Source organism: Cyanistes caeruleus, chromosome 4 (genome assembly GCF_971803275.1).
Source record: "Cyanistes caeruleus chromosome 4, bCyaCae1.hap1.1, whole genome shotgun sequence".
Taxonomy (NCBI): domain Eukaryota; kingdom Metazoa; phylum Chordata; class Aves; order Passeriformes; family Paridae; genus Cyanistes; species Cyanistes caeruleus.
The window spans coordinates 3,220,759-3,231,438 of NC_141704.1; the positions used below are offsets into that span (position 1 = coordinate 3,220,759).

General features: G+C 45.3%; 1 long non-coding RNA gene across 1 annotated transcript; it reads right to left on the bottom strand.

The window, feature by feature from the left end:
• Positions 1–1,538: 1,538 nt before the first annotated feature.
• On the bottom strand, positions 1,539–3,859 carry LOC147653383 (uncharacterized). The gene is made up of 2 exons (XR_015285838.1): positions 3,739–3,859; positions 1,539–2,884 (listed from the first exon to the last, which is right to left on the bottom strand). It is a non-coding gene; the product is annotated as an uncharacterized LOC147653383 (long non-coding RNA).
• Positions 3,860–10,680: the final 6,821 nt, after the last annotated feature.

Consider the following 10,680-nt stretch of genomic DNA (forward strand, 5'->3'; position numbering starts at 1 on the left):
AGTTACCCTAGGACAAATATTTTCTGGCTCCTAGAGACAGGGCAGGGCAGACCATGAATCATGAATAAAGCCTAAAAATCTCTGTCAATTTGAAAAAAACAACAAAAAAATCCCAAAAAAATCCCACAGTTTTGGTTTGTTTTTTTTTTCCTTTTAATGCAAGGATTATCCCTGAATCACAGGGAACTTCAGGACAAAAAGAACAAGTCTTGAAATACTCACAAGAAAGCCAGTGATGACAATAACAGCCATGTACTGATAGATACATATAGCTTGATTTTTCTCCTTGCTTCATCTGCCTCTCCTGCACCATTGCCATCAGTAAGTTGTGAGGAGGGTGTCAGCACTCCCCACATCATCCCCTGGCAGCACAGATGCTCCTTCCCCCTCATGTGTGAGCCAAAGAACACTTTGGCTTCCAAGAAGTGTATTTCAGGTCTGGCAGGTCAGGTTGAATGTCAGTTTGACCCCTGGTGTCAAAGCAGAGGTTTTCCACGTGTTTTGGAAAAGCCCAACTGAGACCTTCAGGCCCTTCCAATCATTCCTGGCTCTGAGTGGTGGTCAAGCCAACAAACATGACCCAGCTGGAGCTGTCACCTCAAAACTGGCATTCATTTAATGCTCAAAGGTGGGGTTTTCCTGTGCTCTGGTTCCTCTGTCATGTCCAGAGAGTGTCAGGAATTATTCTGACACCTCTGTGCTCTGGTGTTGTCTCACATCTTCTCCAGCCTGCAGCCAGTCTGTTGGAGTCTGAGATATAGAGTGTGTGCCCTTGTTTCTAATACTTAGTTCTAGGATTCAAAGAAACACTGAATTTCACAGAACATGAAATTCATGAGCATGTTTTCATGGTGATACATGAAAACAAATGTTAAAGTTAGATAGGAAAAGTGTAAGTGTGTAGATGAGAAAGTTCTTTAAATCGCTGGGTGAACAAGTAGCTTAGAGAACAGGAGACAAGATGGAGGATTTAGAGTGTTGTCTCTTGTCCTTCTTCTTTCTTCTTCATGTTCTTTTCCTAGAGGTTTTTGGATAGTAGTAGGTGATTGGGTGAAAAATACCGTAGTGCAGCACACAGGTGTTGGGTCATTGGGTCACTAAGAAAAATAATTTAGTTGGCATCTGTTAATTGGGTAAATGGACATATAAAAGACCTTGAAGAGGATCTTTGGTAGCCATTTTACCCCTTTTCTATCATAGTGCACATAGCTCCTTGTACCTTGTAATGATGATAAGAAAAAAATAAACAACTGAGACCAAACAAGAGAAAACTGCCTCCCTCTTGTCAATCTTCAGTTCAAAGGGAAAAAGAACTTAATTCAAAAGTCCTTAACAAGACACCAGTCCAGATGGGGACATGTGACAGAGGGACCTCCCTTGATCCAGGCACCACAGTCCCTGAGCATCACCTTCCCAGGACATCTCTGTGCCAGGCTCTTCATCCCAACAGATATTTATTCCTACCAAGCCCTTGCCCCAGCAGCTTTCCATTCCTCTTCCCAAATCCCATTTGTGGAGCAGTGAAAAGCAAGTTGAGCACAAGTCTTCAATATTTTTATTTACTTTGGGAGCTGCAGCAGGAAGAGAAACAAGAACTGGAAAAAAATTCCCTGCTGAGATTTAGTTTGGATTTAACCAGCTCTGCCAGAGAAAGGTCTCCATTATAGGAGGGGATAGATCTGTCTCAAGATGAGAGGAACTACAAATTATGTTTATTCCCTGCAGTTCTGCAGGTGGATGATTTTGGAGCTAAGGCATGGGCCCTGTGTGATTCCCATCTCTTCTATCAATATGGAAAAGTCCTTTATGGCCTTTTCAACACAGAGTTTTGTGGCGGGGGGAGGTTAAAGGGTCATCAGAAACACTGCTGGACCTCCTTGGAACTTCATTTCTTCATCAATACCTCTCACAGAGGATCTTATTCCTTATTCCAGGGAAGCAATATAATATCATCAGAGAGATGGCACGAGCAAAGGCCAGAGTCATCATGCTCATAGAGGTGCCATTAACAAGCGCAGACACAAAAATCAATGCCCTGCACTTCATGCCTCTGACTCCAGATCCGCAGTGACCCCGTTATCTGACTCGCCCTTTGCAGCCCTCCCTGCAGTCCCCTGGAGACAGACACCTCCCAGCACACTGGATACCCCTTCCCACAGCCCCATTCCTGAAAAAAAATAAAGCTCCAAAAGAAAAGAAACCAAGTTTGTAAACAGCAATTTGTCTGTGAGGTGAGAGGCAAGGAGACAGAGGCTTATTTAAAATTAATGTCAGCCCCAATGGATGTTTCTCCAGTCTCTGTGGTCCAGGGTTATCGAGGCAATGTTATGGGTCCTGTGGCCTTGTGGAGTCAAAGGGGACAGAACTTGTTCATGTTTAGAGCAAATCACCATCTCTGCCCTGTTTTGTTGTTCTTCCTTGTCCTTTCTGATTTCAGGAAAAAGAGGCAACACTTCATCTTTCCTTCCCAGCTTGCATTTTTGCTCAAGAGTGGAGGGTTCTTCAGATTTCTCTCAATGTTTTGTAGTTGGCCTCTTCTACCTGGGCTACCTGCAAACCATTAAAAGTCTCAAACAATTCACAACCAGCAATTGACAGAAATAGAGTCACCTCCCAGCTTCCATTTTCATTTTCAATGGAATGCCTTCATTTCCATTTGCATTTTGTAGCAAACACAGCTGAAGTATTTCTTGATATGTCTGTCTCCCTCCTTCATTTTCCAGGAGTTTTGATTCTAGTGGATCTCTCAAATGTCCCACTCTACACCTACAAAGCGTTTATCTCTTTTGCTTTGCTCCAAGTATGGTGAGCTGCTCAGAAAGCTGCCAAATGGGAATAGCTTGGCACAGGTTTGACTCCTCCTTTGGTGTCCAAACTCTCAGTGCTGCAAAGCAAAGGGATAATGTGGATTAACAAACCCATCCCAGATCTGTGGAGGGGGCAGAGATGCCCACAGCTAATGAGGAAGCACAGGAAGAGTGAGGGCAGATGGGAAAGAGGTCATGAGGGCTTGTTTTGGGAAGCTGAGCTGTGTTTCAGCAGGGATGGGAAAGCAATGGTCATGCCTTCTTCATAAAGGAAGAGTCCTGAAGAGTCACAGCTCCTTTCCCATACACCAGGTTTGGCTGCCCAGTGCATCCCCAGATATCCTGGCGTGGAGGTCCTGGAGTGGGGAAGCTGCAGGTAAAGGCAACTTCCCTGGCCACAAGCACGTGAGAGATCCTCGCTCACAGCAGGAAATGTGACAGATTCTGTTGATGTGGCATTTAGACTCTCTCTGGAGATGTTCCTCAGTGCTGGTTTAGGAGAAGAAATTTGGGTGCATTATGGAAATCGACAGGGAGGGGTTCTGGCTCATTTTGAACTCAAGGTGGGACAACAGCTCATTATGTGAGCTGATTATTATCTCGCCTCTGTGAAATGAGCCACAGGGATCAGGATTACCACTAGAGCCTTGGTAGACAAAAAAAAGGCTGCAGAGTGGTCACTGCCCAGCCAGGAAGACAAATGTCCCCAGTAATTCCCTCATGTCAAAACCAGGAGCCTCACACTGGGCACCCAGACCAGCTTCACACACACACACCCAGTAACTTCTTGGGGAAGCCAAGTCAAATCACAGCTCTACCAAAAAAAAAAAAAACTATAAAAAATAAATAAAGTTGAAATTTCATTATCTCACCTCAGCCTAAAGGTATATGCTGGTCAGCAAGTGTAGGACAGAAATATAGAACCACTCACCAGGACATCTGCTGCCATTCCCTCCAGGTCTCCAGCCCAGCCCTCATCCAGCTGCCTCCACGCCTCCCTGCTTCCCAAACCCACCTTTTGTAATGCAAAATAATAACAGGCCTTGTTCCCTGCCTTGCCTGCTTTTCATCTAAATTAAAACTCGGCTAATCTTATTAATGAGCTCACCCTGGTGCCACCGTGTTCTTTGGATGCCCCCTAACATCATTAGGGGTTTATCCAGGGAAACAAAAGGGCATTACTCCATGCAGGGAATGAAGAATTAGTGCAAGGCTGGGGTGTGCTTTGCAATTGTCCCCCTAATCACTTGTTTGTGTGCAATTAGTGGCTGTAATCTCCATCTCATTGCCACCACAGCAGCCTGCACGTGTGGCAGGGGGGATGCAGGGATGGGCAGGGGACAGCAGCACGAAGGGCAGAAGAGCACCCAGGGATGTGAAGTGTGTCCAGGTGGCATGAAAATGGAGTGAAGAGGTCTCAGAGTGAGCAAAACCCAAAATATTCAGGCATTTCATCAGCTGAGGTGTCAGTTGGTGGCAGAGCAAGGCTGAGAAGGAAATTGCTTGAGGTGGGAATACACCTTGGGAGGGACAGCAGAGATTCAGAGCACCCTCCCAAAGGATACACCTGGGAACAGATGTGCAGGGCCACACGGCATTGAAAGACAGGAGAAGATGAGATGTAGTTTTGTCCCTGCCCTCTTAAAAATAAAATGAATTTATGGCTATCAAATACCAAGGAAAAGGAGGAAAAACATAGTCAAAGGAAAACACTTCCCCCAAATTCATCTGGGTAAATCACTTTCTAGATATGTCATTGAGCTTCCAACCCTAATCCAGTTTGACAAACACTTCCATTTCTTTCAGATAATTTGAGAGAGGAAGTTTCTTCATGTCTCCACAGATTTGGGACAATGCAGATGAAAATACTTTTCTCTTTCAGGCTCTCCTTCCTGAGGGTCATTATAATCATTCACCTCCAAGCTCCTGGCTGTGTGTCCTCGGGGTAAAGAAGAGGGAGAAGGTCACATCTTCTGCTGTTGGGATCCAGCCTGCAGAAGTGAGGCATCCAAGCACAGATCCTTTGCAAACTAAATGCTTGTTTCCAATCTGATCTTCCCAGCTTCCTGCATACTGGATTTTTATTATTATTATTATTTTTATTATTATTTTTAGGGCCTGCTCCCAGGACAGGGAGCGTATTTGTTGCTCAGTGGGGCTGCCACCATCAAACACTTCAGCATGAATGTTGTTTTGTCTCTGCAGTGCTGGAGTGGGTTTTCCATTGAACTCTGGGTTTGATCTGGCAGGGCTCTGTGGTGAGATCAGAACCTCAGCAGCACTTTGTGTATTGATTAACTGAGGGAATTGCCATGGTTTGGCTTCACAGCCCATTGCAGGACAGTTTTTACTCTGCAGTCTCATGCAGGTTTGCAGTTTTGGGGTAACAGTGATGAAAATAAGTTTGTTTCAGCCAGAATTTCAAATGGAAGATACCAAACATCTCCTTCCTTAAAATAAAACTCATGGCTTTATCATTCTGAGGTATTTAATTCCTGGGTCTAGTTTCTTTGGAGTTCTTGATGCCATAATCAACCTTCAGAGGCTTTCAGTGCAGTTATTTTTGTGACTACACCTTGCAGTAGTTGGTTAGTCAATGCTCAGTTCTTCAGGTGGTTTCCTTTATATTTTAAACCAATGTGGAGATGAAAACTTTTTTGTTTCTTCAGTACAATGTTTGAGAGGTTTTTTTTCTAAGAGTTCACACTGCCCTGTGAATCCAGCTGAGAACAGATGTGAAAAAATCAATAAAACCCCTAAAATCACCACCTTCTTCCTCAGGTTTCCACTCATTCAGGGAGATTCACAATAAAGCAAACCAGAATTTGGCAAAAACAAATGGTCTGGCAGAGATTTTGGAGGGGAAAGGCAGGAGGACAGGGAAGGGACAGGGAGAAAGATGGGCCTGTCTGCAGTGGGCTGGGATCGACACAGCAGCATCTGAGTAAATGATGAGTACTCAAACCATCAAAACCAGGCTGGAAGTTGTAGATAGGTCTGTTAACGTCAAACCTGCTCTATGTGGAGAGCTGTGAGGGATTCCTGGGAGTTATGGAATGTGAGGGAGCACTTCAGGGTGTGTTTACAGGGCTGAGGATCAGTAGGGTGTGTGAGTGTGACTGTACAGAGCACATCTCAGACACTGTACACAGACAAGCTGGAGAATGGTTTGGGTTTTTTTTTTTCCCAAGCTAAATTATGCTGTCCTTTCCCAGCTCCTCTCCAAGTGCCCCTCCTTCCTGAGACAACGCATTAAAGCATGAGAAAAGTGATACTTAACATTGAAATTCATCATTAATTCCTCTGTCTTTTATTGTCGTAACATTAGCCATAATGAACTCCTCTCGCACTGATGTCGATTTGGTGTGTCACTTTCCCTAGAAGTGCTTCATAACTTAGCATTAATTAATGGTGACTTCTTGCAAATTGTGTTACAGAGCTGAGAGCACTTCTGGGTAACTGAGTGTCACCAACTGCAGCCATCAAACCTGCTGTGGTAGCCAGGCATCAGGCAGGATTAATTGCTGTATCACACCAAGACATCACCCCTGGAGCTTCCTGGGCAAGGAGGGGAAGTCCCATGGCTTGGGAATTTAACTTGGTTCAGTTCTCAGCTTTCAACTGACCTGCAAATCAATGGAGATGCCAACCTGGGCAAATCAGTGGAGATGTTTGCACCACTCTGCTGCCACAGCTGGGGCTGTGTGAGGATGGGGCGGGTGGAAATCCCAGGGGTTGGGATTTGATCACTTCATGGTGTCTGCAAAGTTCTTCCCAAGTGGAAAAACACTCTTCAAGGTGTCTCTACTTCATGGAGCTTCGAATTCCAAAGGATCTGCCCACCTTGGCTCTCCCAGGCTTTGTTATGTCACTTCTTGCTCCCAAATCCAGCTGGGTGCAAGCCCTCCACTGGCAGCTAGATCAGGGGGGTTTGCCCTGACATTACACAACAGAACCAATAGGATTTTACCCCAAAAGGCAGAAAGTCTGAGTAGTTATTGAGTGTGTCCTGAGTGGTTATTGAAGGCGCCTGAAGGGAAAAGCTTATTTGTAAACATCTACAGGTTTGTTACCAAGGGCTAGGGCTGGGGTCACAGAGACCCCCACATTCAGTGTCCCCCTGAGGCTGTCCCTGTGTGAGCTGCCTGCTTGAGCCCCTGGTGTGGAGATTTAGATGATGCAGTGTACAAACTGACCATGCAATCACTTGCCTAAGACTAAAAGATAAAATAAGAGACCAACTTTCATCAGCAAGAAGAAAGAAAATAAGAGGGGTAAAAAGTTTAGTTCATCACAAGTCATTGTTTATCAGATTGAACTGTGCCTTTTGGCTCAACAGGACTGTGACTTCAGTCCCAATTTCAGCACTGCTTTAAATATAATACTAAACAGATTTGTTTTCCTTGGAGAGGAGACTCAACCACCTTCTTCACAGATATTAAAAATGCAGAGAGAGGCTGGTGTTTAATGAGTTCACTTGCAAGGTACTAAAGCCAGCTACCACCTGTCAGGATCTTCAGATGTGCTCCTAGGCCTTAATTAAGAGCTGTTCTTGGTTTAATTTCATTCCTTCTCTTCCCAGTCCCACCTACCTCCTTCCACCCTTTTTGGTTTGCCTTGTTTCAGAAGACAGAAACCAGCCCCAGAGAGACGCCTTCCAAAGTCAATCAAAAATTAATTTCAGGTGGCAGCCGAGTCACAACTTCTCATTTATTCATCAAACTCCAGCGACTTCCCAATCTCCTAATCACAGATTCATTGAATCATTCAGCTTGGAAAAGACCTCTAGGATCATCAAGTCCAACTATCAAATTCCTGCTGAACGATCCCAGCTCTTCCAGCTCCTCCTGTTTGTTGCCTAGTGGTGGGACAAAAGCAGCCAGCCAAGCATGCAAATCAGATTAACAATTTGCACCTCTGTGAAAGGGATTAGCTGCTCTGCCTGGTGTGGATGCTCTAAGAAATCAGTCTGCATCTGTCAAAATCTGTAACCTTACTTGTGTCCCTGACTCCATAGTTGGGTTGGTTAAGATAATAATAATAATAATTAATTAACAGGCTGCTTTAGATTGCATCTTCTCCCGTATGGGATTAAGCTTGTATTTCCTTAGGGAGCTGATTTTCCAGGCTGGCTGTGAATTTATTCTTTGCTGCTCTAATACATGATGGTGTTTGCATGCTTTCAGGGTCACAGCTACAGCAGGGAAAGCATAGGAGTTAAAGCAGTGGAGCCAGTTTAGGATTGTGTCCAAATCCCATAAATGCCACATGTGACTTCAGATAAGTCACTTAATCACCCTTTCTCACACCCTATATTTACCAGATCAGCCAAGGCAAGCGGATTTACAAGGATGATTCATCCCAAAAAGGGCCAAGGGACATGGCTTCTATTCCTGACTCTGCTCTGAAACTTCACTAAAGTCACTTTTCTCACACCATCCCAACTTCCCAGCTGCAGAGGGAGGGTGGCATCTGCTTGGCTCTAAAACTGGAGTGACAGCCCTCAGCCAAGACACTCACCGATATTCCCAGCCTTCAGCATCCTTTGGGAGAAGGTGACCCTGTGGATGGTGGCTTTTCAGTGGATACCATGATCTCAAATGAGGACATGTCACCTGAGGTAACAACCCCACATCATCAGCTCCCTGAGCTGATTAGGTCTGAATTAAATCTTTTGGACTAAAGTTAGTGATAAGTCTGAGCTTCCTCTACAAATTGGAACAAATTCTTGTCTGAGAAACTGTCTCCTGCACAAGGTAAGGAGGAAGGGATGAGAATAAAACTCACAGTAACACTTGCAGTGCAGTCTGGGGATGCTGCAAACCTCCCCAAGCCCCTTCTCCAAACAAAACAACACAACAACCTCACTAACTGAAGTATAAGGGCAAAACAGTAACCGATGAGTTCTCCCAATTTTTGCTTCACTGTTGACCTTGGCAGACCAATCCCCCTAAAGGGCAGAGAGCAGCCCTGCTTGGAAGGTACAATCTCCTTTCCCTTGGTGTGAGAGCCAGTTTAAGGCCAGCAAACACAGTATTCCATATTACAGTATTCCATACCTTGCAAAGCTTTCCCCTGTGGAACTTCTGCGTCTCCATTCCACCAAGTGCAGAGTGAGGTGGCAGAGAGAAGCTGAGCAGCCTCTTTGAACATACTTTGGGCATCAGGATTGGTTGTGATGGTGCAGTCTGGAGCCCATCACCATCAAATTTACCCCAAGCCTGCTCTAGAGGCACTTTGGATGTGGGAACTGCATCCCGTTGGATGGGCACAGCCTTGGCCACAGAGCAAGTTTTCCTTTCCAGTGAGTACAGAACACTTCCATTTAAAGTTATTTTTCTGTGTATTTGAGTTTTCACCCTGTCCAGTCAAGGTCTGAGTTCCTAAAATTATTTGAACACTCCCAAGTCCTTAGTTTCTTTTTTTTTCCATCCTTTCCAGCCTCCCCCAGAGGAAGAGCTGTTCCCAGCATCTCTCACACCATGGACAGGGAAGTTCAGCTCCATGATGCTGCTCTGCCATGCAAGAACACCCACCACCTCCTGTCTCAGTCAGACCTTTGGTGACTTTGTGTCCTCTATTTCCTCTCAGAAGGCTCCAGGCAGTGCTGCAATTCAAGCAGTTGCTCCATCATCACAACCCTGGCTTGTCTGGCCTTCAGCTTGTGTGCATGAAAAGGACAAGAACATTGTCTTCACACCACAGGCTGCTCATGTCAGCCAGGGAACAGGAAGAATCTGCTTCTTGGTACACACATGGAGCTCCTAAAGTGGGTGTTCCCCTTCATCTGCAGGCATAGAGTGATCCTGTGAGAAGAAGCAGCAAGAAAGGCTTGGGAAGGGGTGGGAATGCTGCAGGAAAAGGAGCAGGGCAGAATTTGTGATGAACTTCTCAGGCAAAATTGTAACTTGGATCAGGCATCAGGGAAGAGCAAAAGCCTGAGAGAAGACCTGGGTGTGCTTACACACCAGGACCAGCAGCCCCTGGGACAATTTAGGCCTTGTCAAGCAAGGAATGACATCTCTCTTTGAGCAAATATCCATCCCTGGAGCTCTGGTGACGGCCCATCCCTGTCCATCCATTAAGGATCACATTTGTTTTTGTGACAGCTGGCACAGTGATTGCTCGGTATGGATTGCAATTACAGCCCAAGCACAGTGAATCTGAACTTATCAAACAGGAGGCTTTAACTAACCAACAATTCTGCTCAGAGGGATGGGCCTCCTCCTGGGAGGAAAAGGGGCTCCTGAGGATCTAAAAGCTCTCTTACAAAAGGGATGTGTGCCCAGACAACAGCAGGGCTGGGCTTTGTAGGGGAGGATGCTCAGGTGTTAGACAGAGAGGAAATTTTGACTTGTTCCTTTGCCAGTCACTGAGAGAAGCAGGAGGACTCCTGGACTGGTGCCATGCCACTCAGTAACCCCATAGGTAAACAAGGAAGGTCTCCCCCACAGTGAGGGAATCAAATGCTAAAATCTAATGGGAGCTGGAAGAAATTCAGATTTTTTTTTTTTTAAAAAAATTAAATTTATTATACAATATACATTGTGTATATACATATATTTATAATTTTTTTTACTATATGGGAGGGGTTTAAGTGTGTGAAATCTCACACATTTTGAAAGTGTATCTTTTGGGTTTTAATCCTACAAGATCTCCAGTCTCAAACATATACAAGAGTCACCCTTCAGCCCCCTCCCTGCCAGCTTTCACTGTGGGCCACAGGAGGGAGGGAATTGCAGCCCTGCAAAGCCAAGAGCCCAAGGATGCCCCATGGAGACACCCCAGAAGGTTCCCATATGGTCAGATAAGCTGCTGGAGCTGATTTCCTGGCAGCAGCCAGGGTGCACAGTTGGAACAAACCTGTCCCAAG